The sequence below is a fragment of the Pteropus medius genome, unplaced genomic scaffold (assembly GCF_902729225.1).
Source record: "Pteropus medius unplaced genomic scaffold, Ma_sr-lr_union100, whole genome shotgun sequence".
Classification (NCBI taxonomy): domain Eukaryota; kingdom Metazoa; phylum Chordata; class Mammalia; order Chiroptera; family Pteropodidae; genus Pteropus; species Pteropus medius.
Genome location: NW_024349803.1, coordinates 16,564,302 through 16,584,682, shown reverse-complemented (window position 1 = coordinate 16,584,682; position 20,381 = coordinate 16,564,302). Strand labels below are relative to the sequence as shown.

Sequence of the window (20,381 nt, the reverse complement as noted above, 5' to 3'; positions counted from 1 at the left end):
GTGCCCAAACCTCCCAAATTACATGCTTTAAAAAAAAAAAAAAAATCCAGGCCCTCTCATACAAACAACTAAAAGATGAGCTTTTGCAAAGCCACCCTGAAACTATATTTAAGCTTCTTACACATGGAAATTATCCTGTATCTTCTACAAATATCAAAGAATGAAAACTGTAATTCTTACTCATGGGAAATATCAAATTAAACTGTATGTTTATAGAAAAGCCAACTTAAATGGAGGAACTAACGTTCTCTCAATGAGTATTACCAACCTGACCTTACTGCTGAAATTTCAAAGATATCTATAACGAAAATGGCATAAGCTGAAAAGAAGACAGTAGACTAAATCCTCCAGGAAAATCAATGTCTCCAAAAAAAAAAAACCAACAACAAAAAACCACCTTACCATGCGGTCACCGCTGCTCTTCCCTTTACCCAAAGTAAACAATAGTCCATATTTCTAGAATAGCACTCCTCCACCTGGCAGTTATCAAGTAAGCTATAAATCGAAGATGAAAAAAACCACAAATAGGAAACAGGTCTAGGTCACGGACGGCCCGTTTTTCACTGAACTGGTTGACTAATGCTATGTGGTCACCCTGTAGTGTCTGCAGTCACTGGATGGAATTTAGATGGGAACTACAAATTAAAAGGTTAAAGTCAACTATTTCTTACAAGGAAGATCCTAATAGCCAAAATGGTACCTCCAAATGACGAAGGGGCTATTTTCCAATGAAAGGTAACTAACTGCCTAATAAAGTACGTTCTGAAAGTTTTCTTCCACATTGTCAATGTTAATGGACTCAGGGCCGTTGAGGTGACCAGGAAAGCCGGGCTGACAAGCCTGCTCCAGCCCCTCGAGGCAGCGATTAGGTTGCCGATACAGATCGAGCCTTTGAAGTGCTGGTTTAAGTAATCTTAATTTCCTTTAAGTAAAACAGATTATAGTCCAGGATACACCATGGAGCTTGAATGTATTCAGGAGTCAAGCGATTTATTAACTGACGTAGAATAGTACTTAATATTTGTAGAGAGAAAGGGGTTATTAACATCCAAGCCACAAAACCTGGACCAACAGCACAGATGAGAAGTTCAAATTCCTGAACAGAATTGCCTCTCGTTAAAGTGATGAAAAATGCTAAGCATGTCACTATGTCTACCTAAGGGTAAGTGAGCCTTAAAAATTATTAGTATGGTGACAGCCCTAGTATAAAGTGCTCACAAAACAAATACTGACTTCAGTAATAGCCAGTGTGTAGAAATTACTCCAAAATAAATAAAGTCAACCCACAATTACTTCTTTGCCAGGAAAACAGAATATAAATTGGAAGTTATGGAGAATTAAAAAATAATCTAAACCTCTCTTCCAAAGCTTTTCTGAAACTGTCACAACTCCTTTTGACTCCCTATCATCTTTTCACCCCTCCTGATTTTGTGACAAAGGTGGTCATTAAAATATGGTCCAAAAGGAATGTTGGAACAGAAAAAATAAACTAATCCATACACAAAAATACTGGCACCCAACATTTCACCGACTTTGCCTGAAAAGACAGAATCATTTGGGGATTCTTTTACCCTTCTGGGACTACAAATGACCTTTCTGAAAAGCGATCTGGCAGTGTATGTATCAGGAGCCTTAAAATAATTAATACCCTTGATTTAATAATCTTACTACCAGATTTATGTCTTAATGAAATAAAGACATGGACAAAGATTTATATATATATATTTATATAACAATGTTCAGTGATATTTATATACGCAAAGAAAAATCAGAAAAAACATAAAAGGTCTACAAATACGGAAATGGTTAAATCACAGTATGCTGCTGTGTTCTGAGGTTATTTAATCTCATGGGGAAATTCTCGTAATAAAGTAAAAAAATTCACATACCAAATGTCATAGCCTATGATTCCTATAAGTAAAAAAACTGACACACCAAATTTCATGACATCTGAGTCCAATAAGCAAAAAAATTCACAGACCAAATTTCATGGTATATGATTCAATTGTTTTAAAGTATATAATTTGTCTGTATTGATAAAATTATAGAATTTTTTTTCTCTTTATGCTTTTCTGTTCTTTTCAAATTTTTGGCAGTGAATGTGTGCTGCTTTTAAAATCTAGGAAAGGTGGAGGTTATTAAAAATTCAACTTTATACATAATTAGTCATTCCATTTACTCTTCCATTGGGATCTATGAAATAAACCGATTTCCCTGAACCTATGTTGTCTAAAGCCTACTTACGTTATCTTAACAAACGAGACATATTCAAAGGAATATTTTGCTTCCCTTGGGGAACAATTCCTTCAGGCTGAGGAAGGGACAGAGAACAGAACAGAGTCTATTTTCATTAGCGAATAGTTGAGCTCTAGTTGTGTAGGACACGACGCAGTCCCTGTCCTCCAGAATCTTTCTAGAATCTTATGAATAAGTTTTCTACGTATGATAAATAATTATACCAGTTAGCTTAGGCCAGGCATGTCAAAGGAAGAGCAGAGGAGACTACGGGCAGGACGGGGGCAGCCCACAGAGCAGGGCTCACCTCCCGCAGGAAGTAGGGGAACACCATTCCCGAAAGTGGGGGAAGTAGGCATCCGAGAGTACACATGGCTGCCGGGCTGGCGGGCTGGCTGGGGAAAGGAGGACACCAGTTTGGGTGAAGTTATGATCTGGGGTAGAAGCAAGGTAAGGTCAGTGGGGTCAAGAAGGCTGATCCTGAAAAATACCTAATGGCTCCCCATTGAGACAACTGCGATGAACTCTTACCTACTCAAAGCTAATGGAAAACTTGCCATACTAAATAATTCACCATATATCTATCTTTGAATTATACTGAAGGTCAATTAAAGTGTCATTAAAGAGGCGGCGTCTCGTCGTAGCTGATATGCGGCGTGGACAGGAGAGGACGCCATCGTTAACGTGAAAGCGACATAAGAATGAGGCCCCGGGAGAATCCGAACCCATTAGAAAGTTCACTGTTCACTTTAAAGTTCCATAGAACATCAAGTTCTGTTTTGTTGTGACGTGTCAGATCTCTCTCATTATCATCCATACTACTTTCCTAAAAATCTACTACTGACCTACATCGGTTTATAGAGAAATGAGTCCTACGGCAAAACCACGTGTGACTTTTCACTGTCTTGTTTCAAATTTTAAAACCGTCTTTTACTACCACACATGCTCAATTTAGAATTTCAGTTTTGTTTTAATGCCAGTCTCAAAAAAGAGTGAACAATTTAATAACTGGGCATCTACGTATGTACTAGACTCTTTACGCTGTTATGTCATTTATTCCTCAGAACCAACGATATAATAGAAGTATCACACCCATTTTACATATGAGAAAGCGAGGTCAAAGGGGTTCAAGACTTTCTTGGCTCCAGTGCTACACCCAGGTAGGAGCCGCCTAGACTGGACTCCGGGTCCACTGAGGCCAGGGCCCTGCGTCTTTCTCTACGATAATGCTTCCCTTTGACCTTGCCCTTCTAATTCCCAGGGAAACGACAGCACTAAAAGAAATCTATTTTGACATTTCTGTTGTTCCTCCAATTCTGACGTGCTATGCAAGTTACCTGCCTCAGCAATTAATTAAAAGGAGGAAATTCCCACCGCCACCAAGGACTCACCTGATAAACATTATTAACGAAAAAATTCCATTAAAGGCTTTTCGAAATGTTTAGAAACTGCTTTTTAAATTGAGAAAGGAAGTTATAGCCAAATAACCATTCAAAAGACAGACTGAGGTAATTACTGGTCATCTAAAAATGGAATGGCACCTTGAAAATAACTTCACCTTTAGAGTTTGCAAACAATTTTGTGATGGCAAGATTCCTTCCCAGTGGCAAAGGACAGCCAACACCAAGTACGTAAGTCAGGTAAGATTTAGGGAGGTTGTTTTCTGTTTAAAAACTTCACCCTTTCCAAAACTGCAATTTTAATGTACTTTGCAAATTACATTCTCTCCATTTGTTTCTGAAAAAGGATTTTCCTTCACAAGAGGATTAGCAAATACTCATAAAATAGGAGAGGCAAAGGATAAAATCAGTTCCTAAACCTGCAGGCTGAAAATTCTCATTCAAAATGTCTTCAGGAGCACTCATAATACCTTATGCCAATAAAGAGAGAACTGTCTAACCTGTACAAAATGAGGTAAAACAGAAAGCTAAATTTTACTTTAAAATTCAATCGTTCTGCTTTTGTCCACTGCTAAATAAAAAGGCTGTATAATATTTTAACTATTTTAAAAAGGGACCCATGAATACAGTATACTCCGGCTTCAGAGTCTGTCCACAAATATGTTAACACAATGTTCTAAATCTAAAATGAGCTCTATCTCACAGGGATGTAAAGTACAACATAGGGAACATAGTCAACAATATTGTAACAACTACAACTATGTATAGTGTCAGGTGGGCGCTAGACTTATCTGAGTGATCACTTTGTAAGGTATATAAATATCTATCATCACTACGTTGCACATTTGAAACTAATATATTGTATGTCAGCTGTAATTGAAAAAATATAAATAAATAAAACAAACTTTATCTAGACAAGTTATACTTACAACATCTAAAACATAACCTCTCTGATACAGAAGAACCAACACGGCTGAATAGTAAACCCCGTTCGATGTGTTATTCAAACATTTTCCCCTAGTTGTGCAATATGAACACAACAGCCTAAAAGGTGTGTGTGTACAGGGGGAGGGAACAACACCCTAAGATGCTGCATTTCAGAGTACCATGTGGCCCACTTTTCTTGCCATTTTGCCGTGGAGGTACACTTTAAAAATAATCAAAATGCAGTGGGAAGAGCATCAACTGCAGGATCTGGAGCCCCACAAGTTACTAGACTTCTACAGGCACAGTCTTTATAAAACCAAGATAATCGCCACCTCGGAGTGTTACTGAAAGCTAAATGGGACAGCATCTATGGGCATGGTGTGAGTGGGGTCAAAATCACACAAAGATTTTTTCCACAGCTCTTCAGAACTGGCCTCCCTCCCGGGAGAGCCTGCTATCTGAGAAGGGCCACGCGCTTAGCTCCCCATTTCATTCTGGGATCAGCACCCTCGCCTCTAATTGGCTGAACAAACTGCTCCTAAGCATCTCTACTGGACATACTGGGAAGGTCTCTGCCTCAAGGTGTTTACAATCTCTTAGGAACAGACATATCAGAAGAGGTGTCTCTTCCCTGAATCTGCCTTGGGGAGTTCGAAGGAGGCATCTCAGAGAAATTCATTTTGTGTTCGATCTAAGAACTGAAACGGTGACGGTGGAGAAAGTCTTTCCAGGAGACGCCCGAGAGAGCTTAGAGCGACCGGGACAGAGACACATGCAGAGCATAGCAGACAAGGTCAGACAGGGAGGCAAGGGCCTGTATGCTGTGCAAATCAGGTGACAGTCCACAGGTCTGGCTAGCCTGCCCGGGCTTTAGGGCCCAGCGGAAAGGTCACCTTCCCGACCACCACCTTCTCCCCACACCCCTGCACACGGGCATCCTGTGCCCTCTCGTGGCACCACGTCCTTTTCCGTTACGGCCCTTATCATGGCTGTGGTTATATAATTATTTGTGTGATCGTGGGATTAATAATCTGGGTCCCCCAGGAGACTAAATAGTAAATTCGGTCCGTGTAAGGCCCACGTCCGTTTTATTCAGCTCTGTATCCCAGGGCCTGCAGAGTACAGCATCAACCTCGAACATACAGATACATTTTACTAAATGAACAAATGAGAGCTGACAAAGAAGAGTCCTGAGCAGAGGAGCAGCAATCAGAGATGGCAGTTAAACCAACCACTCTGGCAGCCAAGGGAAGATCAGACTAGAAAGACAAGGCTAGAGCTGGGAGACAGGAGACAACTGAAAATGGTTCAGGCAAATGAAGACTTAAGATTTAAAAATGAGAGCGGCGATGATGAAGATATAATGGAGGAGACACACCGAGGAAGTAGAATCCGAGAACTCAATGCACAGGGGGCAAAGCAGAGGGAAATCTACGATGACACCAGTGGAGAGTGGTAAGAGGTGGAGACATTCACTCAGGCCAGGAGTACAGGACAGAAACAGACATTTCCTGAGCATCTACTACATGTCAGTGTTGGGTAGCTCTATACTGCTTTTACTTCTAAAATTCTGAATGCAAAACAATTTAAATCCAACCCAGCTGTGTTAAAATGGGTATGGTTTCTATTAATAGCCTAATAAAATCAACAAACTAAAGTTCAGATGTTTTGTTTCTTCCTGGGCACACTGACTATGCCCGAGGCTGTCTCTGGACTGGGGATGTAGAAATCAAAGAAGTGGTCTTTGCCTTCGCGGAGCTGACAGTCTTTTGGTTTTGAGAAAGATAACTGCATGTCAACAACTGAGGAACCAAGGCCCAGTGAGGCTATGATTTGACCAGTTACATGTCCTATAACCCACACTTTTGGAGAACTGATTTCATAACCTACATTTTCGGGCCAATATGCAGTTGAAGGAGTACGTGTTTAGAAGGACAAACAGATCCGATCTTGCTTTGAGGCTGGAGACACTCCAGAACTTAAAAACGTCACAGCACATAGGCAGACAATGCCCTCCGACTTTGAAGTAACTACTGAGTAGCCACATAGCAGCAGTCTGGGGCATACGACACAACAAGGAAGGAGAGGGAATGAGGCCTGATGTGTCATGGAAGAGCCTACCTGAGCAGAGACCAAATGCTGCAGGTGCCAAAGCAGAATCTCAGGAGGCTCTGGAAGTGACAGCAGAGAAATAAACGTTCAGGGGAGGTAGAGCAGAAATCCTCTTTAGACAGGTTCCTCCCAGCCCACCAGCAAGAAATGGTTTCCCATAAGATACAGGGTCTCTACTCAAAGATGATGTACAGAAAAACAGATGAGAAAATGATCCGCAGCAGGAATAATGTAGCTCCGATCATCCAGTGCAGACGTTCCAGTGTTCACTCATAAGGCCATTAAGGCTGAGAGATTTTACATCAGCTCTTCCCAGACTAAAACAAAATACCAAGCTTAGAACCATGTCTCTACCTCTTTTCATCCACTTGGCTCTAAGTTCTTCTTCCACCACTTGACCTTGTCTTCTCATCCTCTCTGAACTCCCTGAGCCCTTTCTCCTCCTCTCTGCCTGGGAACTCCACCTGTCCTTCAAGAGCAGTTCAACATCACCTCCTCTGGGAAGCATTCCCCAGTCAGATTCCTTGTCTCCTTTTCTGTGTTTCTGAAGGGTTTTGTCTATGTCTCACCAGAGAATTCACCAGACCCTACGGTTACTGTCTACCTCAGTGTCCCCAGTAGCCTGTAAGCTCCTTCCAATTGTTATCCCCTAACCCAAAGCCCCAAAAGCAGACACACGAAGGCTCCATGAATAAATGACTGATCATAGGTTACATGTACCTTCAAAGTTGCTAGAATCCACTCAACTTTTCCACCTAAGTTGCTCTAACAATTTATCTGCATATACATGCAAGCTGGAAAGAACCTAAATTCTCAATAATAGTTTTCCTATAAAAGCATATTGGCTAAAAACTCTATCTTTTGGTTGTTAAGCAAACAACTGGCATCCAGTTAAATCAAGTCTTTAGAGTTCCCCACCGGTGTTTTTTAATTCCTAACATTCTGACCATGTGGGAAGTACCCTTTTCTTCCTGGGCAGTGTAACGAGCTCCTAGGCTCAGACGTGCTGCTATAGTGAAGAAATCATGTCTTATTTATATCAAAGCTTAGAACCATGGTTGCTCAATGTCTCTAAAAATAAATAGCTTTTTTTTTTCTATTTAGTTTCACTTTCCATATGAAGAGAAACACCCACAGTAAAGTTTAGACAAACAGTATTTCCTGCAACCAGTAAAAATATCATGAATGCCCTTCAATTTTAATAGGAACATTTAAAAGCCTTCATTTTAGGATAATGGGATTAAACTTGAACCTTAAATTCCCCATCTATATTGCTGTTCTAGAAAACTAAAAAGTAGTATAACTTCTGAGTTTTCGTATGTTTTAAACGAAAGGGTCTTACTGTAATATAGAAAAATTTACTCAGAACAGTAAAAACCTAACAGAGCGACAGTAATTTTTTGTGTACGAAATAAAATAAAAACTGTGTAAATTTTAAAAACGGCAAGATTTTTTAAAAACACTCAAAGTTCCTGCCTGGAAAACCTTGAAGATGGACTATTAAATATTAAGAAAAGTTAACACTGTGCACTTGATTTGCAATTACCACACTGCTTCCATACACGACCTTGGGAATGCCATGTAATTTCTCTCATTACTAGGTCTGTAAAATGGGAATGTCATCTGTCTTCCTAATAGGAAAAATTAAAGTCAGATAAAAAAATCAATTTTTTAAAAGTAACTTGTCTAATTAGTATGCTTTAATCATCACTTGCACAGTACATTCCTCTTCTGAAATCCTATTCCAAGAGAAATATTTAAGCAGACGTTGAAGACAGATTTCCTTAAGGGAATGATTTTATAAATCTGGAAAGCAATGGAACAAGATTATAAATTAACAAAGTGATTACATAAGCCTTGACAACCTCAGGCATTAAAGTACACCAATAACCGTCTGATAAATTAGATTGATAGCGTCCCAACTCTGTACAAGGAACCCAAACTGAGGAACCTGACGTTTGATAGGAATATGATAGAAATTTAACAGGACGCCCAACATCTACAGTTCCATCACTTGCAAGTCATGGTTCACCCGTCACTATAAAATGTGAAAGGCATAAGTCAGCTTGAACACTTGCTCCTAAGACTGAGAATGCACTCAGCTAAATGGAAGGCGAAAAAAAGTAACTTGACAGCCTGAGAAGTCTTATATCCACAGGCATGTACAGATTTAAGAACCCTACCGCTAAATTCCCCCCCCAAATACTGGACTTGAACTGAACTCTCTACGAAGCTACTGGATTGTATTTGACCCAACTGTCAGGATTAGCACAGCTCCAGGACATCACCCCCCTCCCCGCCCAGGATAAAAGGCTGTCACTTTCTTGGATCTCAAGTCCAAGTAAAAGGTAAGAAGGTTTTTATAAAATGGTCCAGAAAGAAATCAACAGGCGATGACTACGGAAAAGAACAGAGGTTTCCCAATCTGAAAAAAAAAAAAAATTCTAGTTCTCCCTTGGGAATGGCACTGCGCCTCCTTCCTTACCCCGTTGCCCTTTCTCTACAGACAACAATATCCCCATTCTATTGTAAGGCTGCATTTTTACCGAGGAAGCCCCTTGCTGCGGCCAGATTTGCAGATCTGTTTGAAAAAGAAAAGCACATTCGGAGAATACACACTGCACGGGAGAAGCTGGGCGCGGGGAGCCCGGCTGGGGCTCGCGGCCCGGCGGGCGCCGCACTCGGCCCGCTCCGGGGCGGGGCGCGGGGATGCGGGCGCCTCCCGAGGTGCCGCAATCCCGCCGCGGCTGCAAGGGCAAGGCCTCCGGGCTCCCGCGGCCGGCCGCCGCAGTGACGGCTCCCGCGCGGGCCCCGACGCCGCGCCGCCGCCGCCGCCGCCGCACCGGGTCCGGGCCGCCGCAGCCCGGGGCCCGGGGCCCGCATCCGCCCGGGGCCCGCATCCGCCCGGGCCCGCGCTGCAGCCAGCGCGGGGAGCGCGGAGCGCGCAGCGCGCAACTTACTTTCCGCCTGCGGCGGGCGCCCGGGCTCGGGAGCCCAGCTCCGCAACGGCGGAGGCCACTGGGCTGCGGAGGCCGGCCCCGCACCCCCGCCCGCGGCCCCGCGCCCGGCAGCGATCTGCACCCCCGCCTTACCTCGGCCCGCAGGCGGGCGTCCGTCCGCAGCGGCTGCGGCTCCGACGACTCCCTCCCTGCCGCCGAATCCCCGCACCCAGCGCTAATCATAATACCAAGCGGGCGGGCGGCCGGCCGCGGGGAGGGGCGGGGCCGCGCTGCGCATGCGCGGGCCGCTCGTCACTGTGACGCGAGCGCCGGGGCGGGGCCCGGCAGGGGCGGGGCGGGGCGCACCTGCGGGCCTGGCGCGCGCGCTGCTGCAGGGCATCCTGGCAGCCGCCCGACCCCAGCGAGTCTGGGCTGTGGCTGGCGGTAGGAGGCGGGCGAGGCGCCCAAGGAGGGTAGGGAACGGCGAAGGAGGACGCTCCAGGGACTCGGGACAATGGCCTAGAAAAGTGGCGCGAGCTGTCGGGGGAAATCGGTGGGAAGGCACCGCATCCGCACGGGACTCTGCGTCCTGGGGCGGGGTGGGGGTGAGGGGGTCGAGGGCTGGCACTCACTTTACCTTTTGAAAGGTTCACCCTGTCTCCCGTCCGGGTTTAATCAAGGAGAGAAAAGTAAATAAATATATAGTGACATATATGTATACATACATCATACATGCGTTTTTTTCCTCTATAGTTTCTCTCTGGGAACCCAATTTGAAGGAGTTTTGATTTTGTTGCTTTTTAAACAAAGGGAGAAAAAAAGCCCAGCATCTGAACGCAGCGCTGGCGTTAAAGGTCAGCGGGAGACACCCGCCCGGCCAGGCTGCCTCCTCGCGTGAAGAGGCCGAAGGTCGTGGAAAGTATTAAAACATATGAAGTCAGGGATTCAAAACATACCAGGCATTAACCGTGGCCCTGGATGTACAGCTCCAGAATGGAGCTTAGCGCTGGCCCACGGGGGCGGGCGAGGGGGCTCCCGCCTCCCACCTTTGCAGTGGAAGCATGCTGCCCAACGGAGCTCAGCGATCCTGGAAGGAGGCTACCTGTCTGATGCCAGGTTTCTCCAACCTGCTTTTCCCTTTCTGTTTTTCTGTTTCTCCTTTCTTTCTACCCCTCCCCTAAGAAAAATCCCCTAGCAAGGGACACAAGCCAAAAACCAACCAAACAAAAAATGCTACTTAGATGCTCCAAGTTTGGTCAAATTGGACGGAGAAGAGGAATCTAGTTGGTTTCAGCAAATGTCTCTGTTGATCTGCAGATGTCAGAAGCCTTTTCCTTTAGACTCTCTCCACAGCATCAACTTCAGGTACCTGAAGATGCTTGGGAAGCAAGAGTAGATTGTTGGGAGCTGCTACCCTACGAGTAACGACGTAAGGTTTTCTATTAAAGGAGGACTCCCAGTTACCCTAAAGTCCCAGCGTGGGGTCATGGACCATTGGCTGGGGAAAGCCTCAGGCTGTGGACGTCAGACTGAGTCAAGGCCCCAACTCTGGGATCACTCTGATTTAGAAAGACCAAGAAAGAATAATCTCACTTTGACAGTGACATTCTAACTCTAGCAGCATGTTAAAGAGCTCCTAACTGGTTTTGTGCAATTTGTTCCTTTGTTCCTGGAAAGCTGGAAAGTTATGCACTTTTTCTCTCAGGGAAAGATCACTATTCAGGGAACCCTGCAGCCAAGTAAAGGGGGAAAATACCACTCTTATGGTCTCACAGGAGAATGCCAGTGGTTGAAGGCTTCCACCACCAGTTCTGTAGCCCCTGAGATAGAACAATAACCGCAGAACAATGGTCATAATAGATAAGCCGTTGGAAGACAACTGTCTTCCAACTGCGTGTAACTCAGGTTTTGAACGTAAGGAAAACAAGGGCATAAGAATAGCAAAACAATGAAAAGGAACAGAATAAGTTGATTTAAGTCAAGTCAGCTCCAATTCTCTTCCAGAGAAAGGGATGCAGTACTGGCCATGTGGTAAATCATTTATTCATCCCCAGTGTTTCTTGAGAAGCTGGAGTGCTGCTGACAAGAACATGATCCATTTTCAGTTCCACACCATAAATGTGGTAACGTGATCTGATTGTGCTTAGGCAATATTTTAAAATATTCCAGTATAAATTAATATACTATTACTTAACTTTGAATTTAAGCAAATGTGTTCATTGGTAATGAAGAAACCCCTTCTCTAGTCTGCCCTGGGGCTGTCTCCAAGACAAACTGCTTTTTTAATGTTAGGTCTTTTTATGGACTGGTAGGAAGCTTTAATTAGATATACAGCACTCTACAAAACAAGATGGAGCATGCAGGCTTTTATTACAGTCTCTGTAATTCAGCTCTCGAAAATAAATAATGCCACTAATTTAAAAGAAGAAGTTGTTTATTGGAAGAAAACCAGGGAGATGCTACAAATTAGATCAAGATGTGAAAAGCAAGCAGATTTATGAAAGAATTTTCGTCTTGCCCCACTCCCAAAAAAAAAAACAAAGCAGGCATTATCTTTAGATATTGTTAGTTTTCATAATTTAATGTATTTAAAATAACAGATATTGAGTATTCATGTACAGTTTTGACTTGTGACATTTAGGTGATGAGTTCCTTGTACATATTTAAGTGGTCATTTTATACTTGTACATTGATACTTGTGCATTTCTAATCCTGGCTTCATCCCAGTGTGACCAAAATATTACTTCATTGGAATGGCCTAAAGAATTCTTCGATGACTTTCCCTCACCACCCCCTTGGCATCAGTTTGTATCTCTAACTCGTTTATCTCAGATGTCAGTTAAGGCCTCTGTGCGTGTGTGTGTGTGTGTGTGTAGTAGTGAGAGAGAGAGAGAGAGAGAGAGAGAGAGAGAGAGAGAGAATTTTTGATAGTTGCAAATAAGGATTCCCAAATGCCAGCCATTAACTCTGCTTGTTTGCAACCTGTGAACTAGAAGGCATGGCAGACACTGCCTGGCCTTAAATCCCAGCTCCACCATTAAGAGCTGTATGGCCTTGGGCAGGTCGCTCAAACTTCTCTTTGTTTCCTCCTCTGTAAAGTGAGAATGATAGTGATGATAATGATAATTTCTTATAAGGTTGGTGTAAAGCAGTGTTTCTCAAAGTGTGCTCCTTGGACCAGCGGCATCAGCTTCTGGGAACTAGATTGAAATGCAAATCCTTGGGCTCTGCTCCAGACCTACTAAATCAGAAACTGTGGTTTCTCTGTTTTAAGAAGACATCCACGTGATTCAGATACAGATTAGAGTTTGAGAACCACTGTTGATGGGATTAAGTAAATCTATATCGATTATTAGAACAGTGCCTGGCACATGGGAAGCAGTATATTAATAAATACTTTTTAAATGAGTGCCATATGATGTTGCCAAGATATACAAAGTTTAATTAAGGCCAAAAGAAGCATGCCTATGTTCCTCCAACAAATAAATCCTGCTTCACCCTTTGTCCAAAGACTTTAACACAGTCTGCCAAGCCCCTGGCGACCTGGCTCCTGCCTTTCTTTCCTGCACTTTCTATTCTCCACGTGCACCATGTCTCCAGCCTCCCTGAAAAGAAAATTGCTTTTTCACATTCTGTTCCCTCTGCCTGGAAATGTCACCTACCCCTTTTCTCCATTTCCTACACTTCGTGATCTCCTGAATTTCTACTTAGGCTTCAAAGACCAGCTCCCGTGTCACCTCCTCTGTGGTGCCCCCACCCCAGCCCAGTCAGAGCCAGGAGTTCTCGGACCCACAGCTGTACAATCCTCTTATATTTATCATAGGGCATCTTCTTATTGAGGTGTGACTGACATAAAATACCATAGGGTTTTGTAACTGTTTTTACTGTTCCATTTTTTCCCGTTGCATCTTAAACTCTTGGGGGACAAGGCTTTTTTTAATTCAAATTTCTATTCATGCCACTTAACACTGAGGTTGCAAGCACGTAACCCAACGGCTTGCACTACAGACTTGGGTTTTTTTTTTTTTTCCACATACGTCCTTTTAAGAATTTGAATTAGTTGAGAATATTTGAAAATTAGGAGATTTGATTTTTTTTTTTATAGAGCTTTTTCCCATCTTCTCATTTTCTAGATTGTCATGTCTGTGCTTTTTTTTTCATTTTTTAATTTTAAATTTAAAAAAGTTAGACATTTATACAATCCACGTAGCCCCCATAACTCTAGCACCCATCTGACACTATGCTCCACCATTACAATAATATTGAGTGTATAGCCTATGCTATACTCCGAATCCCTGTGGCTGTTTTGTAACTACTGATGTGTATTTCTTCATCCCTTCACCTTTCTCATCCAGCCCCCCGCCCCACCCAAACCCTCTTCCCCCTGGCAATCACCAGTTTGGTCTCTGTATCTGTGAGTCTGTTTTTATTTATTTTGTTTCTTTTATTCGTTAGATTCCCCATGTTAGTGAAATCATACGCTATTTATCTTTCTCTGTTGGACTTATTTCACTCAGCCTGATACCCTCTAGGTCTATCCATGTCATTGCAAATAGTACAATTTCATTTTTTTTATTTTTGAAAGTAGGGAGATTTAATTTTTTTGTTTAACAGTTTTATCGAGTTGTAATTTGCATACCAGAAAGTTCACCCATAATACATGGTAACTGAGTGATTTTTAGTAAATTTATAGTTGTGCAACCATCACCCCAATCCAATTTTAGAATATTTCCCTCACTCCCAAAAAGATTTCTCGTATGCATTTGCAGTCAGTTACACTCTAATCTCCAGTCCTCAGCAACCAATGATTCGTTTTCCATCTCTATAGATTTACCTTTGCTAGAAATGTTGTATAAAAGAAATCATACAATGTATAGTCTTTCGTGTCTTGCTTCTTTCACACAGATTGTTTATCCGTGTTGTAGCACGTATCGGTAGTTCATTCCTCTTTATTGCTAAGGAGCATTCCATTATGTAGACACAGCAGGTTTTCTTTATGCATTCACCAAGTGGTGAACATTTCATTTATTTCCAGATTTTTGCTATTATGGATAATGCCGCTATGAATATTTACATACATTGCTAGGTGGAGTTGTTGGATCTTGTCATTACTCTACGTTGACAATTTATTTCTTGAAGTGTACATTCCCACCAACACCGTATGAGGGTTCTAGTTTCTCTACATCCTTGCCAACATTTGGCATTATTAGACTTTTAGATTAGCGCTATTCTAATAAGTGTGTAGTGGTGTCTTATCGTGATTTTAAATTGCATTTCCCAAATGACTAACGATGTTGGTCATCTTTTCATGTGCTTTTAGCCATTCATTTGTCTGCTTTGGTGAAAACTCTATTCAAATCTCTTGCTCATTTTTAATGGGGTTGTTTGTCTCGTTGAATTATAATATTTTTTGTTATAAGTAGATATATGATTTGCAGATATTTTCTCCCAGGCTGTTTTTCATTTTTTCATAGTTTAACATATTTGGAAGTGCCAAAGTTTTGAATTTTGATGAATTCCGATGTATTGAAATTTTTTTTGTGTGAATTGTGTTTTTGGTGTCATATCTAAGAAATTTTGGCCTAAGCCAAAGTCACAAATATTTTTTTCTGTGTTTTTTCAAGTTTATAGTTTTCAATTTGACATGGAAGTCTAGAATCCATCCTGAGTTAATTATTATACGTGTTGTAAAATAAGGGTTAATTTTAACAAATAATTTATTTTTTGTATATGGATAGCCAATTGTCCCAAAGCCATTTGCCCAAAAGAGCATCATATCCCAATTGAAACACCTTGGCACCTTTGTTGAAAATCAATTTACCATAAGTGTAAGGATTTTATGAACTTTCTATGCATTTCCGGTGACGCATCTGTCTATCCTTATACCATTGTGGCACAGTCTTAACTACTATTGTTTTATAGTAAGTTTTGAAAATGGGTAGAATAAGTCCTCCAACTATGTTGTTTTTATTCAAAATAGTTTTGTTATACTAGGTATTTTACATTTCCATGTAAATTTTAGGATCAACTTGTTAATTTCTATTAAAAAATTGGGGAGGGATTTTACATGGTATTGTGTTATATATATGGGTCAATTTGGGAAGAGTTGCCATCTTAACAATAATGAGTCAATTTATAAACATGATATATGTCCCCATTTATTTAGATTTTTAAATTTTTTTGTCAACAATGTTTTATAATTTTAGATCTTACACATCTTTTGTTATGTTTATTTTTAGCTATTTTATTCTTTTTAGTACTATTGTGAATTGCTTTGTTTTCTTCATTTCATTTTTAGATTGTTCATTATCAGTGTATAGATGTATTGACTTTTGTATCTTGTGACGTTTTTATTTATTAGTTTTTTTTTTAGATTCACTAGGATGTTCCAAATATGGGATCATATCAACTGTAAATAGACAGTTTTATTTTTTCTTCTCCAGTTTGGATGGCTTTAATTTCTTTTTCTTGTCATCTTGACAGATCGGAATTTCCAGTAGGATATTGACTGGCAGTGGCGAGAGTGAACATCCTTGTTTTGTTCTCAAACTTATGGAAAATGCCTTTAGTCTTTCACCACTAAGTATGATGTTTACTGTAGATTTTTCATAGATGCTTTTTTTTAGCTGTTTGAGAAAATGTCCTTATGTTCGTAGTTTGAAAGTTTTGTTGAGAGTTTTATCATGAATGAGTACCTGCTTTTGCCAAATGTTTTTTCTGCATGTTTTGATCTGACCGTTATAGGTTTCGGACTTTATTATATCAATACTGTATTTCGCCTTAACTAATTTTCAGATGCTAAGAGCCTGATACAGCTAGTACCTTGATTTGAACCTTGTTAGACGTGGAGCAGAGAACCCAGTAAAGTCTGCCTGGGCTTCTGACCTACAAAACTGCGAGTTAATAAATATGTGTCGATTAAGCTGCTAAATTTATAGTAATTTGTTACATAGCAATAGGAAACTAATAACACCAACTTTGTCTAGTTTTCTCTGCCACAGCTAGAAGTCCTGCCTCATGGCAGAGTAAATTTTGAAAAATAAAAAAATAAATAAAAATCAAGATTTCTGGCTTCTCTTGAAAAATGGGAAGACCTTGCAACTTGAGATTTGCATTTCTCCCATGTCAAACCATCTGCTATAGATGACCAATGGCTTTCCCCAGTATCTTTGTTAGCCAGGGTCTAGGTCCTCCAGTGCGTCTGCTCTTGTCCTTCATCCCGGGCCTGCATCCAATTACAGGCCTGGCCCTGGGACATCTGAATCTGTAACACAGCTAATCAGCATGTGCCCAACTTGTAGTAAGTGCTCAGTAAGTATTTGTTGAATGACGTGGACATTTGGAATGACCAAGACCCTTCGGTGCCCTTAGGAAGACGTTCGGGGCATGGCCCGCAGAGCCTGTTCACCTGAAGATTCCCTGGAAATCCCATCAACTTTTACGTATATCTCATTGGCCAGCAGTGTGTCGTATGAGCAGCCCTAGTTCCAAAGGAGGCTTGGAAATATCTTTTTCAGCTTGTCACATGTCACTCCAGCCCCAACAAGGAAATCAGGGCTCTGATAGAAAGGAGAAAAGAGGAGGGAGGGGTACTGGGTTAGTGACCAGCAGTCTCAACACCCAGATCGCAGAAAATAACAGCACCCCAGAAGCCTTCTTGTGTCCCCAGGGCACACTCCTGACTTCTTATAATATACTTAGTATTGCCTTCCCTCCAGCTTCATGTAAATGGAATCCTACAGAGTGTGTTCTTTTGTGTCTGGCTTCTTTCATGTGTGGAATGAATATTCAAGAAAAAGAAACGGTATTAGAGCAGCTCAAATGATCTAACAAGTGACTTATTTATTAGCCTTGAGGAAAATCACTGTCAGTGATGGGATTATCTACCTCCATTCCCTGAGTTATCATTAACTACCCATTTGTCCTTCAGCCATGGACAGTCAAGAGAAATGACCTGTAGTAACCAAAGTATACTTTCCCATGGAAGATATTCTGAATACTCTAAAATAGAGCCACATGACCACTAGATGTATAGACACAGAATGCATGGCCATAGTGCTATCTGGGTTAGGACCTTAAGGCCCCTGCTAGGCCAGGCCTTAGTCTTCAGTTGCTGGATCGTAAGGAGGTTGCAGGCAGGGTGGATGGATGCCCAAAGGAGCAGGACTCTGAGGCTCCAGGCATTGGTAGTGTAGCTGTCAGTGCAGAATAAGCTCATTGTTTTAACATCAGTGCAGTGGGCTGGGCGAATGTTAGCACTGATCTTTGCCATAACAGAGTGAAGGCTGGGTGGCCTCTGGTAAAACTGGACATGAGATATTCCAGCAGCATATGGATGATTACAGATCAAATGAGGTGTCTGTCTTGACGAAGGTGAGACTGGTCTGTTCCCTTACAGACAGGAGGAGACAAGACAGTTGGCAGCACAGACCCCACAGCTGAAGTTGGCATCTGATAACTGAACAGTGCTGAGCCGAGCCATCAGGGCACGGATGTCAAAACAGCTGATGCTTATTTCCTTAGGACAGTTTTGCAAATAAAGCTTTACTCATTTCCAGCTCACAATTCTTTTCAACTGTCCCACCCTACTTCAAAATCCAGGAGCGTTAGGCATTATATAAAAATAAAAAATAAAAATAAGAGCAGGTTAGGGAAAGTTGATTCAAGACTCAAGACCACTCTCCCAGAAACAGCAACCCTATCTTCACTCTCAACCCTCACTCCTTTGCCTGCCTGGACTATAGGGACCAGCAAAACCAACAGCTCACTTTCCCAGCCTCCTTTCCAAGTAGGGATGACCATATGACCCAGTCTGGCCAGTAAGATCTGGGTGGAATTCAGCTGGAGTGGTAGTGGTGGTGGAGTAGGGGACGCTTTTGCTTTTCTGATACAAAGGGACAGCTGCAGCTGGTTGTGGCCTTCCCCTTTCTTCCTGCCCTGATTGGGCATGGTGCCTGAAATAGGACTGCCATCTTGCAACCACTAAGGAGAGACCAAGGGAATCACAGCAGTGCTGGCTCTGGACCTCATGAGCTGCTAAACAAATGCTAACAGCTGCCTGCTCCAGACTTTTCTGTCTATGAAAAAAATGGAAAATTCTGTTTGTTCATTATGCTTACTTATATCTGAAAGCATTCCTAAGTAATACACCTAGTATAAACCATTACTTGTTATGAATAGGCAAAAAGAGGAAGGGAGGCAGTGAGGATTTTCAGAATCTAGTTAATACAGAAATAAGCTATGGATACTTGTTCTCAAAAGCAAGGGAGATATTAAATCCCACTGGGGTCAAGCCAAAACAACACAGAAGCCAGCTCGAAGGGACTTCCACTGGCAAAGGAGGGGACAATTGGATTAAATCGAGTTAAAAATTGATAAAGGGAAATAACCAAATAACCGAGCACTTATCCTGCCTGTCTGGTATGAACTGTATTTCAGAGCAATCAAAGAGATGATGGGAGCTATTCAAGGAATGATAGGATTAGAAAACCGCCACATTGGAACATCTGATGAAATCCAGAAGAATCTAGGCAACTGCCACCAATAACTATTAGGTGAAAGACAAGGAACCTTGGATAGACCATGCTGATAATTCCTGAACCTGCTGGTTGGTTTCTCCATCTCTAAAAAGTAAATAATTAGTTATCATGTGTCTTCTGATACAATATATCAGAAAGTACACAGCATGTCCTGTGATATTTTCTATACAAAAATTTTAAACAAGAATCTAATCCAGTTTACAGGAAATAGAAGAACAAGTTAAATGACACCAGGAGGAAACGATCAGCTAAATCCAAAAAGTAGTATATTCTACAGGACAAATGACTCACATCTCACCCTCTTCGAGAGAATAGAATAAAACCAGGGAGAGAAGAGAAACCTGTTACAAAGTAAAAGAAACTTCAGAGTCCTTTCAGTCAAATACCATGTGTAGATCTTGTTTGGATCCTGATTTGAACGTAACAATTATAAAATTATTATTTGAGCTCATTAGAAAAATTTGGTATGTTCTAAGTATCACATCCCAAGATAGTGGTATTGTGGTTATATTTTTTTTAAAAGCTATTCTTGGATAGAGATACATAGTGAAATAGTTATGGGTGAAATGAAATGATGCCTGGAATTTGCTTTAAAATATTCCAGCAAAAGCCCAACAAAAATTGTGGGTGTGCTATAAAGGAAACAAAATCAGGTGATCCAAAAAAGGTTCGTTGTATTTTTTCCTCCACTTTTATGTATGGTCGAACATTGTTTAGAAAAAGTTTTTTTTTTTTTAAGATTATTTTGATTTTCTTGCATTCTAGATGCCAATAGCAATAAAAATGAGAATACCATTTTTTAAAAATTCTGTCAAAGGATATAGCAGAGCAATATCATGTATCTATACTTTAAAGTAGAGGATGTTAAGGTTGCTTTAGAGATGCCAGTCCTGGCCCAGCGTGTCTTCCATGTTCTTGTCCTCCTGTGAAACTCTCCAGGTTGGTTCTCCCTTGTTCTTGGATATTCCCAAGAACACTTTGTTCTTTCCCTTGATTTCTAATTACTTGTCCATCGTCTTCCACCAGACGGTGAGCCATCTCCCCGACTCCAACTCTTAATCAAGAACAAAGACTCAATTCCTATTATTTTCTGCATTACCTATACCTAGGATGATATTAACACAGAGTAGGTGATCAATAAATATTTGGGGGCTATATGAACAGAGCCCAATCCACTGTGTTTTACACATGCGGAGACTGGAACCCCAACGTCTGAAGTTTCTGGGCTA

At 41.6% G+C, this 20,381-nt stretch overlaps 1 protein-coding gene and 1 long non-coding RNA gene across 5 annotated transcripts in view; one reads left to right on the top strand and one right to left on the bottom strand.

The window, feature by feature from the left end:
* The window catches only part of SNRK (SNF related kinase), a 49,513-nt gene extending 39,580 nt beyond the window's left edge, over positions 1-9,933 (bottom strand). For 2 of the 4 annotated variants that reach the window (XM_039837451.1, XM_039837455.1), the window contains exon 1: positions 9,767-9,892. The gene's annotated coding sequence lies outside the window, so the exon portion shown is untranslated. Of the gene's footprint in view, positions 1-6,683; positions 6,734-9,766 lie in introns of all 4 variants that reach the window. The other 2 variants (XM_039837452.1, XM_039837456.1) reach the window with 2 other exon arrangements.
* Positions 9,934-10,629: 696 nt separating this feature from the next.
* LOC120581964 (uncharacterized) lies at positions 10,630-16,508 on the top strand. Its single transcript, XR_005647409.1, has 3 exons — positions 10,630-10,978; positions 12,255-12,417; positions 16,409-16,508. It is a non-coding gene; the product is annotated as an uncharacterized LOC120581964 (long non-coding RNA).
* The last annotated feature ends 3,873 nt before the right edge of the window (positions 16,509-20,381 follow it).